The sequence below is a fragment of the Mobula hypostoma genome, chromosome 3 (assembly GCF_963921235.1).
Source record: "Mobula hypostoma chromosome 3, sMobHyp1.1, whole genome shotgun sequence".
NCBI lineage: Eukaryota > Metazoa > Chordata > Chondrichthyes > Myliobatiformes > Myliobatidae > Mobula > Mobula hypostoma.
The window spans coordinates 137,057,502-137,074,500 of NC_086099.1; the positions used below are offsets into that span (position 1 = coordinate 137,057,502).

The following is a 16,999-nucleotide window of genomic DNA, read 5'->3' on the forward strand; positions in this document are numbered from 1 at the left end:
GGATCCTTGATTTCTTCACCGGGAGACTACAGTCTGTGTGGATTGAAAATAATATCTCACTGAAAATCACAGTAGGTGTACCTAAAGGATGGCGGCTTTCCCACTGCTCTGCTCTCTTCATTCATGACTGTGTGGCTAGGCACAGCTCAAATGGCTTCAATAAATTTGTCAATGACAGAACTATTGATGGCAGGATTTCAGATGGTGACGAGGAGGCATTTAGGATTGAGACAGATCAACTGGTTGAGTGGTCTTGTAGCAACAACCTTGCACTCATTGTCAGTAAGACCAAGGAATTGATTGTGGAGTTCAGCAAGTAGAAGTCATGGGGACACACACTAGACCTCACTGACAGATCAGAAGTGGAAAATGTGAGCAGTTTCAGGTTTCTGGGTGTCAATACTTCAGAGGATCTATCCTGAGCCCAATGCATTGATCCAGTTATAAAGAAAGCATAACAGCGGGTGTGTTTCATTAGGAGTTCGAGAAGAATCGGTATGTCACCAAAGACACTTGCAAACTTCTACAGATGTACTGTGGCAAGCATTCTAACTGATAGCATCACTGTCCGATCTGGAGGGGCCACTGCAGAGGATCAGTAAAAGGTGCAGAAAGCTGTAAACTCAGCCAGCTCTCCATCATGCGTACTCGTACCCCCCCCAACCCTCTCCGTCCCCCCTACATTGAGGATAGCTTCAAGCGGTGATGCCTTAAAAAGGCAACATCCATCATTAAGGACCCATATCACCCAGGGCATGCCATTTTCTCATTGCTACCATCAAAGAAAAGGTACAGAAGCCCGACGACACACACTCAATGTTTCAGGTACAGGTTCTTCCACTCCGCTGTCACATTTCTGAATGGACAATGAAGCCATGAACAGTTCCTCAGTATTTTTCCCTCTTTTGCACTACTTTAATTTATATATATATAGCTTTTTTTTTTACAGTGTATTACTATGCACTGCAATCTACTGCTGCTGCAAACCAACAAATTTATTGCCATATGCTGGTGATATTAAACCTGATTCTGATTCTGAAAATAGTTATCACTAGGCACTTGCATGGATCACATATTGCTTGTTAACTGTTTCTCCCTCAAATCCAGGACTTTTCCAAAGTTTGCTGTTTGGGGGTGTATACTGCATCATTATTTGCATTGTAACTGGACTATGCAGATATTAATAAATGTTTTTACTTCTGATTTTCTGTTGGAAGGAATGTTATTAATGAATCAGTTGAAATTGGTCAGATCATATACCTGCATCATGGATCTGAGAAGATTTCTCTCTAATAACCATGGCCATTTTAGGATTAGGGTGACTTCATCCCGAAAAAATATCTCTTGGTCTCTATTATCAGGACTCCTTGGTATTCACTCAAATACTGTCTTGTCATCACTAGAACTCTGGAATCAGGCTCTGAAAATGAATGATCTTGGAAAAAGTACAGGACAGGCATCAGTAGACAAGTAATTAAGAAGGTGATCAAAGGCAATATTTTTCATGTTTTTGTTTCATGATCTAGCGAAATTGGTTACACTCTGCATTTTTTCGAACTGTTCATAACCAAGTAAAGCTTCAGATTTGATGGACAGATGTCAGTGCTGTAAGTGTATCTGGAGTCATGCCCTCCTTTTGGAATATGTCTTCAGTCCAAACACCAGCATTGTACTGAGACGCGAAAGCTTTTATTGCATCCAATATGAGCAGAGCAGTAATTGATCTTAATACTGAAGAGAGTCTGAAAAAGTATACGTTATTACTGCATGAGAACTTTCTGAAAAATGATAATCATTTAATATTGAGGAGAAACGCACTCTGATAATCAGTGACAAATACAATACTGTGAAGCAATTCATGAGGATTTTTGAATCTGTTGCTTTCCATAGCTATTGAGAATGGTTAAACACATTAGCACTAATTCCAATTGTTATAAACACATGAGGCACTGCATATGCTGGAAATCTTGAGCACCACACACACAATGCTAGAGCAACTCAGCTCGTCAGGCAGCATCTATGAAGGGGAATAAACAGTCAACATTTCAGACCATTCCTTTTTATCAAGACTGGAAAGGAAGGGAGCAGAAACAAAAATAAGAAAGTAGGGGAGGGGAAGGAGTAAAAGATGGCAGTTGATAGGTAGGACAAGTTGAGAAGGTAGGTTGGTGGCTGGGTGAGGGGGGTGTGAAGTAAAAAGCTAGGAGGGGATAGATGGAAGAGGTAAAGGGCTGAAGAATCTCTTAGGAGATGAGTGTGGACCGTGGAAGAAAAGGAAGGAAGAGGGGAACCAGAGGGAAGAGTTGGGCAAGTGAGCTGAAAATAAAGGGTAAGAGGGTAACCAGGATGGGAATGTAAAAAGAGAGGAGGGAGGGAGAGAAATTACTGCAAGTTAGAGAAATCAATATTCGTGTAGCCACCGGGATATCCTACCTTTTCTGGTGGACAGAATGAAAGTGCTCAACAAAGTGGTCCCTCAATTTGCGTTGTGTCTTACCAATGTAGAGGAGGCAGCAACGGGAGCACTGGATACAATAGATGACCATGACAGGCTTGTTGGTGAAGTATCAACTTACCTGAAAGGACTTTCTGTGGCCCTAAATGTTGATGATGGAGGAGGTGTAGGGGCAGGTGTAGCACTTGTTCCATGTGCAGGGATGAGCAGCAGGAAGGAGATCAGTGGAGAAGGACGAGCGGACAAGGGAGTCATGCAGAGAGCAATTCCAATGGAAAGTGGAGGGGATGAGAGGTGGAGGGCGGGGAGGGAAATATGTGCCTGGTGGTAGGATCCCTACTATTATGTTTGTATTATGATTGTTGTGTTATTCTTGAACTGTCATTCAAATAGTTTACGACACATATTTGTGAATACAAGTGGCATTTTGGATAAAATGTGAATATTCTTTGAAAAGTACATCACAGAAACAGGCCCTTTGGCCCATCTTGTCCATGCTGAACTACTTACACTGCCGACTCCCTTCAACCTGCACTGGAAACATAGCCCTCCATACCCCTACCATCTATGTACCTATCCAAACTACTCTTAAGTGTTGAAATTGAGCTTGCATGCACCACTTGTGCTGGCAGCTCATTCCACACTCTCACAACCCTCTGAAAGAAGAAATTTTCCCTTGTGTTCCCCTTAAACATTCCACCTTTCACCCTTAACCAATGGCCTCTAGTTGTAGTCCCACCTAACTTAAGTGTGCATTTACCCTATCTATACCTCTCTATTGGGTATACCTCTATCAAATCTCCTCTCAATTAAAGTTGTAACCTATTCATCTTTCCTTATAACTCAGGTCCTCCAGTCCCAGCAACATGCTTCTAAATTTTCTCCGTATTCTTTCAACCTTAATTACATCTTTCCTGTAGACATGTGACCAAAACTGCACACAATACTCCAAATTACGTCTCACCAATGTCTTATTCAGCTTCAAAATACAGTAACATCCGATCTCCTGTACTCAATATTTTTATTTATAAAGGCCAATGTGCCAAAAGCTTTCTTTATGGCCCTATCGACCTGTGACACCACTTTCAATGAATTATGGACCCGATTCCTTTGTTCTACTACACTCCTCAGTGCCCTACCATTCACTGTGTAAGACCTACCCTGGCTGGTCCTACTAAGGTGCAACACCCTGCATTTGTCTGCATTAAACCCCATCTGCCATTCTTCAGACCATTTCTTTAGCTGGTTCAGATCCCTCTGCAAGCCATATTAGCCTTTCTCATTGTCCACTACGCCCCCAATCTTGGTGTCATGCACAAATTTGCTGATCCAGACCATTGACATAGATAACAAAATAACAACGGATCCAGCACCGTTCCCTGCAGCACTCCACTAGTCACAGGCCTCCAGCCAGGGAGGGAACCATTTATTACCACTCTTTGGCTCGTTCTACAAAGCCAATGTCTAATCCTGTTTACTACCTCAACCTGAATGCTGAGCAACTGAACCTTCTTAACAAATCTACCATAGGGGACTGTGTTAAATGCCTTACTGATGTCCATGTAGACAACATCCACTACCTTGACTTCACCAACTTTTCTGGTAACTTCCTCAAAAAATCTCTCTCAGATTGGATAGACATGACCTACCGCGTACAAAGTCATGTGGACCATCCTCAATCTGTCCATGTCCATTCAACAGCATATATATATCCAGTCCCTCAGAATACTTTCCAATAACTTTCACACTACTGATATCAGGCTCACTGAACTATAATTTCCTGGTTTACCTTTAGAGACTTTTTTTGAACAGCGGAACAATATTGGCTATCTTCCAATCACCTGGTACCTCACCTGCCACTAAGGATGATTTAATTACCTCTAATGGAGAACAGGCAATTTCTGCTCTTGCCTCCTACAGGGTCTGAGGGAACACCTTGTCAGCCCCTGGGGATTTATCCACCCTAAGTTGCCTCAGGACAGCAAATACCCCCTCCTCTGTAATCTGTATAAGGTCCGTAAAGCTGATGCCACTTTGCCTCACATCTATAGACTCTGTGTCCATCTCCCAAATAAATACAGATGCAAGAATATTATTTAAGATCTCCCCTATCTCTTTTGGCTCCACATATGGATTACCATTCTGATCCTCCAGAGGACCAATTTTGTCCCTTGCAATCCTTTATATAGACCACATGAATTCAGGATACTTTAGTAAGTAAGAGCCAATAAAGTATTTTTGAAGCACTATTATGATGTAGCAAGGATTATCAGTTTAAATGTTTTTTCCAGGATTTAAAAATATCCCCTAATGACTTTTACAGTGAACTGATCTTGCAAAAACCAGACAAGACACTATGATTGCAGGTTCACTCTCTGCTCTAGAAAGCCTGATAGATGTGGCCACAAAGGAAAAGTGACTTTACTAAACACATTGACTTTGCTAAACACAACTGACCTTACAACTCAGTTGCTTGCTGCCTCCCTCCTTTGTCCTTGGTATCCCTCCTGTCTGTCATCCACTGATGCTGGGTATCTGAATATTGGATGAACATGGAGCTAGATTCTGGAATGACTTCTGGTCACTGATTCTGATTTACATTCAGTGGCCACTTTATTAGGTACATGCTTACACCTCATTAATGTAAATATCTAACCAGCCAATCATGTGGCAGCACCTTAATGCATAAAAACATACAGAGATGGTTAAGCATTCTGGTTGTTGTACAGACCAAACGTCAGAATGAGAAAAAATGTGATCTAATTGAATTTGACCATGATATGATTGTTGGTGCCAGATGGGGTGGGTTGAGTATTGCACAACAGTCTCTAGAGCAGGAGTTCCCAACCTAGGGTCCACAGACCCCTGAGTTAGTGGTACGGGTCCATAGCATAAAAAAGGTTGGGTACCCCTGCTCTAGAGTTTAAAGAGAATGGTGTGAAAAACGAAAACACATCCAATGAATGGGAATTCTGTGGGTGAAAATGCCTTGTTAGTGGATAATGGTCACACTGGTTCAATCTGGTAAGAAGGCAACTGTAACTCAAGTAACCTCACATTACAGTATTGATGTTCTGAAGAGCATCTCTGAATGCATAAGGCAATGAACCTTGAAGTGGATGGTATACAGTAGCAGAAGACCACAATATGCCATAATCCCTGGGAGAAAGTCCACAATTTATCACTTGAAGATAAAGTACAAGGGTGAGTAATTGAATATTGCGTTGTATATTATTGATTAGTTAAGTTGCTGAATTCTGCTTATCATGATTTTTATGGAAGTCGTGGTGAGATGGGCAGCAGCATGAAAATCTTTGAAAATTTAGTTTTATTTTGTTTGCCATTACTTGTGGCTGGTGGTTATCATATGCTCTCATTTGCATCAGAGGTTGGTGGAATGCCACCTTTCTGATCTTCTGCAGTGATGTGGTGAGGGAACTCTTGCTCTGGAGCAATTCAATATGATTTATGCTTACTCATTCAGGAAAGGAATAAAAGATACATCTCCAGGTATACGTTTTGTGACTTATCAAGCAGCAGCTGCTCTGTTGTTTTAAAAGAGCCCTTTCTTTCTGATGGTAAGGAAGCTGCCATCTTGGTACATGGTGCAGAATGCATCATGTGTGTATGTGTGTGTTGCAGTGACTACTCAAGGTGGTTGATGAGACTAGAAATATCGAACAGTGATAAGAGTTCCTCTCTTCTTTACCTGCGAGCCTCCATATCCAGCATATCATTCTCCGCAACTTCTGCCACCGCTCCACTGCCAAACACATCTTTATCCCCCCCACAGCTCACTTTCCGCAAGAATTGCTCCCTCCGTGATTCTCTTGTCCATTTGTCCTTCCCCACAAATCTCCCTCCTGCAATTTATCCCTGCAAATGGGAGGAAATAGCCATCAGAGCCTTCAGTATTAACTCTGGACCTTGCTGGTTGAGTAATACTTGTTGGAGCATCATGAAAAACTTAAAGATTTTGGATTGTGTGTTCTCATTCTTTAGTACAGAAGTGCAAGGGAGATCGAAATGACTATTACTCCAGAACCTATGCAGCATTAAAAAAAACACAAAACTCTAAAGGACACAATTAAAATACAATAAATATAAAAACAATCCTATAAAGCACAATGTATAAGTAACTGTCTGAGTGTGACCTACATATATAGGATTAGCTTCTCTACACAGACTGGTATGTACTGTACATAAGGTGATGCTGACTCCTACAGGAAATGGTACAGTAACCTAGTGACTCTCGGCATGAGGAGCTCTTCTACAGGATATATGTAAACAGTGACTGTGTCGGTGTAGAGTTGAGGTGTGGAGTGTATGTGTCAAGTGAGTGTATGGGTGGTGGTGGATGGGAGGGTGCTGAGGGGCCATGGGGAGGAGTGGCTGATGTGGATATAGTGGAGGTGGGTTAATGTGTACAGGTGTTGATCAGCCTGATAATTTGGGAGCAGTAACTGCTTTTGAGTTTAGTGGCCCTAGTGTGGATACTGTGTAGGCTCCTTTCTGATGGGAATGGGACAAGCAGTCCTAAATCAGGCAGGGTGGGACTCTTTGTGATCTTGCTGGCATTTTAACAGCACCTTTCTGTATACATGCTCTTGATGGTGGGTAAACGTGTGCCAGTGATGTGTTGGGCAGTCCTAACTACCCATTGTAGAGCCCTCCTGTCTAGTACAATGCAGTTTCCAAACCACGGGGTGATGCAGCATATTAGCATGCTCTCTACTGCGCATCTGTAGAAGGCTGTGTAATCCTGTGCGTAGTCCAGCTCTTTTCAGGCTCCTCAGAAAGTAGAGCCATTGATGAGCTTTCCTGACTGTGGAGGATGTGTACTGGGACCATGCAGGGTTGTTTGAACTGCTTTGCAGTTTCCACTGCTGTGCTGTTGATATGAAAAGGAGGGTGAGTGGTGCGAGGTTTCCTGAAGTCAATAACCATCTCCTTTGTCTTGTTGACATTGAGGAAGAGTTTACTTGCCTGGAATTTGAGCTCTTGCACTTCCTCTCTGTAGGCTGTCTCATCGTTGTTGGCTATGAGCCCCACCACTACCGTGTCATTGGTGAATTTGACAATATGATGCTTCGAGTGTTTGGCTATGCAATCATGTGTGAGCAGAGTGTACAGCAACAGGCTCAGCACACAGCCCTGAAGCGGGGAGGGGGGCAACTGTGTTGAGGATGATGGGCAGGGAGGAGCCTTTGGGTATCCAGACAGTCTGAGGTCTGTTGGTTAAGTTACACAGTGGCGTGTTTAGACCAAGGAATAGGAGTTTGTTCATTGATGTCTGCGGGGTAATAGTGTTGAATGCTAAAGTAAACTCCAGAAACAACATTCCGACATATGTCCTTGTTTTCTAGGTTTGTCTGAGTTAGATGCGTGACAGATGCTGTGGTATCTTTTGTAGAGCAGTTCTGTCGGTAAGCATATTTGTGAGTCTCCGGTGTGGCAGGAATGTAGTTTTTGATGTATGACATTACCAGCCGTTCACAGCATTTCATGATGGTTGGTGTCAGTGCCACCGGATTGTACTTATTTAAATATGAAGCTGTAGAGCTCTTTAGTACAGGGATAATGGTTGCTGATTTGAAGCATGTGGGAACAGCAGTCTAGATGAGTGAAGTGTTGAAGATCCCTGTATGCTGACCTACTACTGTATACTCATACTTCAGTTGATGAATCAATGTTTCTCTGTGTTGAATACCACTTGGAAAAAAGCTCAGAGTGAGAAAGGTACAGAATGTATTGTGGTTGGGTGGAAGAGTGACAATTGTCAGATTGTGCCTCTGACATGTAATGGGTGAGCTAAAATAAGGATAAGCTCCTTGACTTGATTTTGCCAATCTACCAGTTGCAGATGCATTTCTCTGTGTTATCATTGAGAGAAGACACCTTGTAATTGTCCTGGAGACAAAGGAGCATCACTTTCACACTATATGGGACAGACAAGGAATAGATTTTGCATCTCCAAAGGTGCTGCAAACCATCTTCATCAGCAGGAATGTATACCAGCACAACTGATAACTTTGTAGCTTGGCAATTTCCTCACTATTTAGTAAATTCTGGTTCTGTGAAGACTGTAGAAGGATATAGTGAAAGCATTAAAAGTGCAAACAGACCTGGTGAAATTCCTATGCAGGACTGCATATGCATTAAACGTCAAGCAACAGCCGGATTGACCAATCCCACTCCGAATAAATCAGATTAAAGCTGGGTAGTACCAGTGCATCTCTAGTAATGAACCATGATGGATAATTACACAGTGAATGGGAGGGACGTGTTTCAGGAATATCCTCAACCATGTCAATGATGAGTTTGAAGCATCCACAATCATGATCATCCTGAGTGCTCAATCGATAATCTGTCTGACCTCCCTCCTGAGGTATTGTCATCCCAGAAGCCTCTGTTCAAGTCACTTGATTTGCTCTGCATGTAATGAATTATACACAGCTGATAATGAAAAGCCTTCCCACCACCTGCAAAATGAAATCTGTGAATGATCGTCACTTGCCCAGATGGATGTATCTTCCAAAAAACAAACCTCATGAAGTTCATTACAATCCAGGACAATACAGCCCATTAGACTTACATCCTGTCCAACCCCTTAATTGTTCCTTCCCTTCAATATTGAGGGAGAAGCTGACAGCGATGCAGGTGGATGCTTCCCTGGTGTCATGAATTCTTGATTACCTGACTGACAGACCACAGTATGTGTGCTTGCAACACTGTGTGTCCGACAGAGTGATCAGCAGCACTGGGGCTCCACAGGGGATTGTCTTGTCTCCCTTTCTCTTCACCATTTACACCTCGGACTTCAACTACTGCACAGAGTCTTGTCATCTTCAGAAGTTTTCGGATGACTCTGCCACAGTTGGATGCATCAGCAAGGGAGATGAGTTCGAGTACAGGGCAACGGTAGGAAACTTTGTCACATGTTGTGAGCAGAATTATCTGCAGCTTAATGTGAAAAAGACTAAGGAGCTGGTGGTAGACCTGAGGAGAGCTAAGGTACCAGTGACCCCTGTTTCCATCCAGGGGGTCAGTGTGGACTTGGTGGAGGATTACAAATACCTGGGGATACGAATTGACGATAAACTGGACTGGTCAAAGAACACTGAGACTGTCTACAAGAAGGGTCAGAGTCATCTCTATTTCCTGAGGAGACTGAGGTCCTTTAACATCTGCCAGACGATGCTGAGGATCTTCCACGAGTCTGTGGTGGCCAGTGCTATCATGTTTACTGTTGTGTGCTGGGGCAGCAGGCTGAGGGTAGCAGACACCAACAGAATCAACAAACTCATTCGTAAGGCCAGTGATGTTGTGGGGATGGAACTGGACTCTCTGATGGTGGTGTCTGAAAAGAGGATGCCATCCAAGTTGCATGCCATCTTGGATAATGTCTCCCATCCACTACGTAATGTACCGGGTGGGCACAAGAGTACATTCAGCCAGAGACTCATTCCACCGAGATGCAACACAGAGCGTCATAGGAAGTCATTCCTGCCTGTGGCCATCAAACTTTACAACTCCTCCCTTGGAGGTTCAGACACCCTGAGCCAATAGGCTGGTCCTGGACTTATTTCCTGGCATAATTTACATATTACTATTTAACTATTTATGGTTTTATTACTATTTATTATTTATGGTGCAACTGTAATGAAAACCAATTTCCCCCGGGATCAATGAAGTATGACAATGACTATGACTATGACTATTGTGTAATACGGCCCATCCACACAGTCAGAGTCACTGCTCGAAGTCCTGTTCCTTCACTTTCTGATTTCTGTGTCACATTGTGAACCTAATCAGAGCTAACCAATGACACAGTTGATCATAACCCTGTCATCACCATTCCCAAGCTTTTGTTTACACCTCCCCTCCGCCAAGCAAAAGATCCAATACTCCTGTCACCTTTCCATCAAGACCACAAAACATTGCACCACAGTTCAACAGTTAGCTTCAGAATAAAGTCCCTGAGGATGTGGAGTGTGCAAGTGCTGTTTAATCGTAAGAAACACCTTAAATTTTGTGCAGATTGAAATATTGCAGATGGATGTTTCAGCCTAAAACATGTTGACTCCCACTGTGCATTGTGGGTTTAATAAGCTTTCTCCAGTGCAGAACTATTTCTAGCTCTATTTTTATCTTACAAATGACTCCCATCTCAATCCCTAATAGTTATGGCTATTCTTAATACCTTTATCCTCCTCTGCCTTTCTTAAATTTGCTATACCTTGCAAAATTTTATTGTGGTCATGATATTTTTGAAGCAAGTCTTTCCAAATCTTATTATACTGTACTTGGGTTCCTCCCAGTATATTATTGACTCCAGTTTCCATGTTTTCTTACAGCATTGTATGCATTGCTTTGTAGACAGCTTAATAGTAGTTCTCACTTTAATATTCACTCTCGTTTAAAATTCCTCTTCTCTAACCATCTAAACTGGCTATTTATTGCTTCCCATAGTTTAATTTGTTATTCAATCTCTCATGTTTTAATTTGTCTTTAGGCTTACTTTTAGCTCCTTCCCCTCATCATCAATTAACCATCTATTGCCAGTCCCTCGTTTAAACCCTTCTATCTAACCACCAGATTATTGGTCCCGTTGTGGATCAGATCTGCTTGTCTCATTAACCCATTCAGGAGCACTAACATCAATTGTCTCAGCTGCCCCTCTGCTGGGATCATCAAAGGCACTCAAGTCAAATAACTTTCAGCACGTAGGACTTCTGTGCCAAATTTTAATCGAATCAATGATTGGTGAACTTCTGAAGAATCTCACCTGGACCAAAATTGGATTTGTTCACATGGGCTAATTGGGTAGTCAGTGCGGCTTTGCATGGGGCAGGACATGTCCTGCAAACTTGATTGAGATTTTTTTTTTGAGGTGGTGATAAAGGTAATTGAAGCAAAGCCAGTGGATGTTGTCTACATATACTTTAAGGGATTTGAAATATGACCCTGATAATAGGTTGATCTGAAAGTTCACAATGCATAAAATCCATGGTGAAATGATCATTGACTCAGAATTGGCATGTACATAGATGACAGGGTAATGTTTGGTGGGACTTATTCTAGCTGGTGGATCATGACTACCAGAACTTTACAGTTATTCATGCTGGGAAATCCATTGTTTGTGATATATTTAAATAACAAATGAAAACGTAGATGGTCTAGTTATTAAGCATGTAAGTGACACAAGAAATGGTGGAGATGTGGACATGAAGTTTGTCAATCGATTCCTTTGGTAAAGATCACTTAAACATATGAATGGAGAAATGGCATATGGAGTTTACATGAGATGTTGCACTTGGGGAGGACAAATGCAAAGGGAAAGCATACATTTAAAGGCAGAATCTTAACAGCATTGATGTACATAAGGACTTTGGGGTCCAGGTCTATACGTCTCTGAAATTGGTGACACAAGTAAATTGTTCTATTCTCTTGCTCGTCCATCGTCGACGTCAATGAAGACCTTGACAACATTGATAATGGTGTCGAGACTAGCGCATGATTTGGATTTAAGTGAAGGAGAGTTGCACAGCGTCAGCCTCACTGGCTCTTCCCAATTCCCATCTGGATCCAGTGGCAAGACAAAAGCCGAGACAGCTGGAGATGGGACTAGACGCAATGGATGACCAGGACATCTTCTGTGTCTTGTCGTGCTCTACACATTCCATGACGCTTACAGAGACCGCCTTCTTGACCGTTGGACCCTCCATTGGTCTCGTCCGCTCAATCCGCCGGAGTCTGTCTTCACATGCTGGGATAGACAACTCCCTATCTCACCGAGGGTTTGAGACCCATCAGCTGCCCTCACCTGGTTAAGCCGGCCTGTTGAAGCCATTGCCCGGGGTGTGGCTGCTGTCGCATGCAAACAGCTACCGGGAGCCACAGGTGAGAGCTGAGAGCCAGTTAGGGACCAAAGGTGGACTAACCGCCTTGAAAAGGACATGACATGTTCCCCCACCAGAGGTGCTACCCCTCCCTGACACCCCATACACCCCAACACAAGTAAATAGATTGTTAAGGAATGTATACTTACCTTCATTGGTCCGAGTGTAGAATATAACAGTCAAATAGTTCTGCTCACCCCATTACATGAATGATGTGACGGTTTGAGAAGGTTTCAAAATTGCTTTACCAGGGTGATACCAGATTAGACCATAAGATGTAGGAGCAGAACTAGTCCATTTGGTCCATTGGTTCTGCTCCACCATTCGACAATGCTGATTTATTTTCCCTTTCAAGCGCATTCTTTTGTCTTCTCCCATAACCTATTACAGGTTGAGTACCCCTTATCCGAAAATCTAAAATCTGAAAACCTCCGGAATCTGAAATTTTTTAAAGTGCTAACATGATGTCACAAATGGAAAGTTCCACAAGGTGCTGGGAAGGTTCCCAGGCAATGTGCAGGTCTCTGGACACCACAGACAGTTCTGAGAAGTGACCTCACGTACCGTGAGGGGGCCACTGTTGGTGCAAACTTGTTTTCAGCAGTCATCATCGCCTTTGTGCATTACTCACAGTCACTACCATGTGTTTTATGCTTATTCTCTGCTCTGTGCTGTGAAATTATTGTTGAAAATGTCAAAAAAGGCCTGCAGTTAATCCTTTGGGTAATACTGAAAGGAAAAAGAGGAAGCATTTCTGTTTACCTATAACACAGAGACTCAATTTGTTGGAAAAACTTGACAGCGGTGTAAGTGTGAAGCACCTGACAAAGGAGTATACTGTTGAAACAACCACCATCTATGACCTGAAGAAACAGAAGTACAAACTGTTAACGTTCTATGCTGAAAATAATGAACAGAAGTTAATGAAAAATAGAAAAAAAACTGCACAAAGCAAAATTAAGATCTTGATTGTGTATTGAAGGAATGGATTCATCAGCATCAGAGTAAACATAAGCTGCTTAATGGTTTCAATAGGTACATTTAATGTCAGAGAAATATATACAATATTCATCCTGAAATTCCTTTTCTTTGCAAACATCCACAAAAACAGAGGAGTGCCCCAAAGAATGGATGACAGTTAAATATTAGAATCCCATAGCCCCCCCTCATGAAACAAGCAAAGATCTGTCTTGGCAAACTGAAAATTGAAAGTAATTGTGAATACTCAGCAGGCTGGCTGCAGAACTTTAAGAAAAGGCACAGCATTAATTTTTAAAATTTTGCGGTGATAAAATATCTGCTGATTATGAATCAGCAAAGAAATTCATTGATGAGTTTGCCACGATAGTAGTTCTTGAACATCTAACAGCAAAACAAGCCTACAATGCTGATGAGATATCACTGTTTTGGTTTTCTTGCCCCAGGAAGACACTGACTACCACTGATGAGAAAGCTCCCACAGGAATTAAGGATGCTAAGGACAGAATAACTGTACTGGGATATGCTAATACAGCAGGCATGCAAAAAGGCAAGCAATGCTGTGGTAGGCAAAATCGTGCATCCTCATTTTGAAAGGATTGAATACCTTACCAGTCCTTTATTATGTTAACAAAAGGACATGGAAAGGGGTATCTTTTATGATTGGTTTCACAAACATTTTGTACCAGTGCCTCGTCCCCACTGCAGGGATGACAACCACAAGATTTTGAATATTCTTTGACAATTGTTCTGCTCATCCTCCAGCTGAAGATCTAATCAAAAATAATGTTTATGTCATGCACTTTCCTCCAAATGTGACTTCATTAATTCAGCCCTGTGACCAAGGGATTCTGAGATCACTGAAGATTAAATAGAAAGGCAGTGAACAGAGGCATAGGTGTGGAAGGTTTCCAAAAGGAGTCGAGCCTCAGGGATGCCCTGTATGCAACCACCAATAGATGAAACACTGCAACTGAAGCCGCACTTGTACATGCCTAACACAGCCTCTAGACTACAGCTATTTTCAGTGGTGATGATGAACAAAGTGATGAGTTTGACAGATTATAAGACCATAAGACAAAGGAGCAGAAGTCAACCATCTGGCCCATTGAGTCTGCTCCGCCATTTTATCATAAGCTGATCCATTCTCCCATTTAGTCTACTCCTCCGCTTTCTCACCATAACCTTTGATGCCCTGGCTACTCAGATACCTATCAATCTCTGCCTTAAATACACCCGATAACTTGGCCTCCACTGCTGCCCGTGGCAACAAATTCCACAGATTCACCACCCTCTGGCTAAAAAAAATGTCTTCACATCTCTGTTCTGAATGGGCGCCCTTCAATCCTTAAGTCCTGCCCTCTCATACTAGACTCCCCCAACATGGGAAACAATTTTGCCCCATCCACTCTGTTCATGCCTTTCAACATTCGAAATGTTTCTATAAGGTCCCTCCTCATTCTTCTAAACTCCAAGGAATACAGTCCAAGAGCGGACAGACATTCCTCATATGTTAAACCTCTCATTCCTAGAATCATTCTAGTGAATCTTCTCTGAACTCTTTCCAATGTTAGCACATCCTTTCTTAAATAAGGAGCCCAAAACTGCCCATAGTATTCCAAGTGAGGTCTTACCAGTGACTTATAGAGCCTCAACATCATATCCCTGCTCCTATACTCTATTCCTCTAGAAATGAATGCCAACATTGCATTCGCCTTTTTCACCACTGACTCAATCTGGAGGCTAACCTTAAGGGTATCCTGCACGAGGATCCCAAGTCCAGTTGCATCTCAGAACTTTGAATTCCCTCCCCATTTAAATAATAGTCTGCCCGTTTATTTCTTCTGCCAAAGTGCACAACCATACATTTTCCAACATTGTATTTCATTTGCCACTTCTTTGACCATTTTGCCAATCTATTCAAGTATCTCTGCAGACTCCCTGTTTCCTCAGCACTACCGGCCCCTCCACCTATCTTTGTATCATCAGCAAACTTAGCCACAAAGCCATCTATTCCATAATCCAAATCGTTGATGTACAATGTAAAAAGCAACTGCCCCAACATGGACCCCTGTGGAACACTACTTGTAACCGGCAGCCAACCAGAATAGGATCCTTTTATTCCCACTCTCTGTTTCCTACCAATCAGCCAATGCTCTATCCATGTATGTAACTTTCCTGTAATTCCATGGGCTCTTACCTTGTTAAGCAGCCTCATGTGTGGCACCTTGTCAAAGGCCTTCTGAAAATCCAAATATACAACATCCACTGCAGCTCCCTTGTCTAGCCTACTTGTAATTTCCTCAAAATATTGCAATAGGTTTGTCAGGCAGGATTTTCCTTTAAGGAAACCTTGCTGAGTTCTGCCTATCTTGTCATATGCCTCCAGGTACTCCGTAACCTCATCCTTGACAATCGGCTCCAACAACTTCCCAACCACCGACGTCAAGCTAACAGGTCTATAATTTCCTTTTTGGTTCCTTGCCCCCTTCTTAAATAGCGGAGTGACATTTGAAATCTTCCAGTCCTCCGGAACCATGCCAGAATCTATTGACTTTTGAAAGATCATTGCTAATGCTGCTGCAATCTCCACAGCTACTTCCTTCAGAACATAAGGGTGCACTCCATCTGATCCGGGAGATTTATCTATCCTTAGACTATTCAGCTTCCTGAGTACTTTCTCTGTCGTAATTGTGACTGCACACATTTCTCTTCCCTGTCACCCTTGAGTGTCCGGTATACTGCTGATGTCTTCCTCAGTGAAGACTGATGCAAAATACTCATTCAGTTCCTCTGCCATCTCCTTATCTCCCATTACAATTTCTCCAGCATTATTTTCTATCAGTCCTATATCTACTCTCACCTGTCTTTTACTCTTTATATACTTGAAAAGCTTCTAGTATCCTCTTTGATATTATTTGCTAGCTTCCTTTCATAGTTAATCTTTTCCCTCTTAATGACCTTCTTAGTTTTCTTTTGTAAGCTTTTAAAAACTTCCCAATCCTCTGTCTTCCCACTAATTTTTGCTTCCTTGTATGCCCTCTCCTTTGCTTTAACTTTGGCTTTGACTTCTCTTGTCAGCCACGGTTGCATCCTTTTTCTATTCGAAAATTTCTACTTTTTTGGAATATATCTGTCTTGCACCTTCCTCACTTCTCGCATAAACTCCAGCCACTGCTGCTCTGCTGTCCTTCCCACTAGTGTCCCTTTCCAATCACCTTTGACCAGTTCCTCTCTCATGCCACTATAGTTTCCTTTACTCTGCTGAACGACTGACACATCAGATTTCAGCTTCTCTTTCTCAAATTTCACAGTGAACTCAATCATGTTATGATCACTGCCTCCTAAGGGTTCCTTCACCTCAATCTCTCTAATCACCTCTGGTTCATTACACAATACCCAATCCCGTACAGCCAATCCCCTAGTGGGCTCAACAACAAGCTGTTCTAAGAGGCCATCTCGCAGACATTCTACAAATTCTCTCTCTTGAGATCCAGTGCCGACCTGATTTTCCCAATCCACTCACATGTTAAAATCCCCCACAATTGTCATAACACTGCCTTTCTGACAAGCTTTTTCTATTTCCTGTTGTAATTTGTAGTCCACTTCATGGCAGCTGTTAGGAGGCCTGTGTATAACTGCCATCAGGGTCCTTTTACCCCTG

At 42.4% G+C, this 16,999-nt stretch overlaps 1 protein-coding gene across 1 annotated transcript in view; it reads left to right on the plus strand.

Annotated features, from left to right (window-relative positions):
• The first annotated feature begins 5,641 nt into the window (after positions 1 to 5,641).
• The window catches only part of dgkb (diacylglycerol kinase, beta), an 828,029-nt gene continuing 816,671 nt past the window's right edge, over positions 5,642 to 16,999 (plus strand). The window contains exon 1 of the mRNA XM_063043772.1: positions 5,642 to 5,659. The gene's annotated coding sequence lies outside the window, so the exon portion shown is untranslated. The remainder of the gene's footprint in view (positions 5,660 to 16,999) is intronic.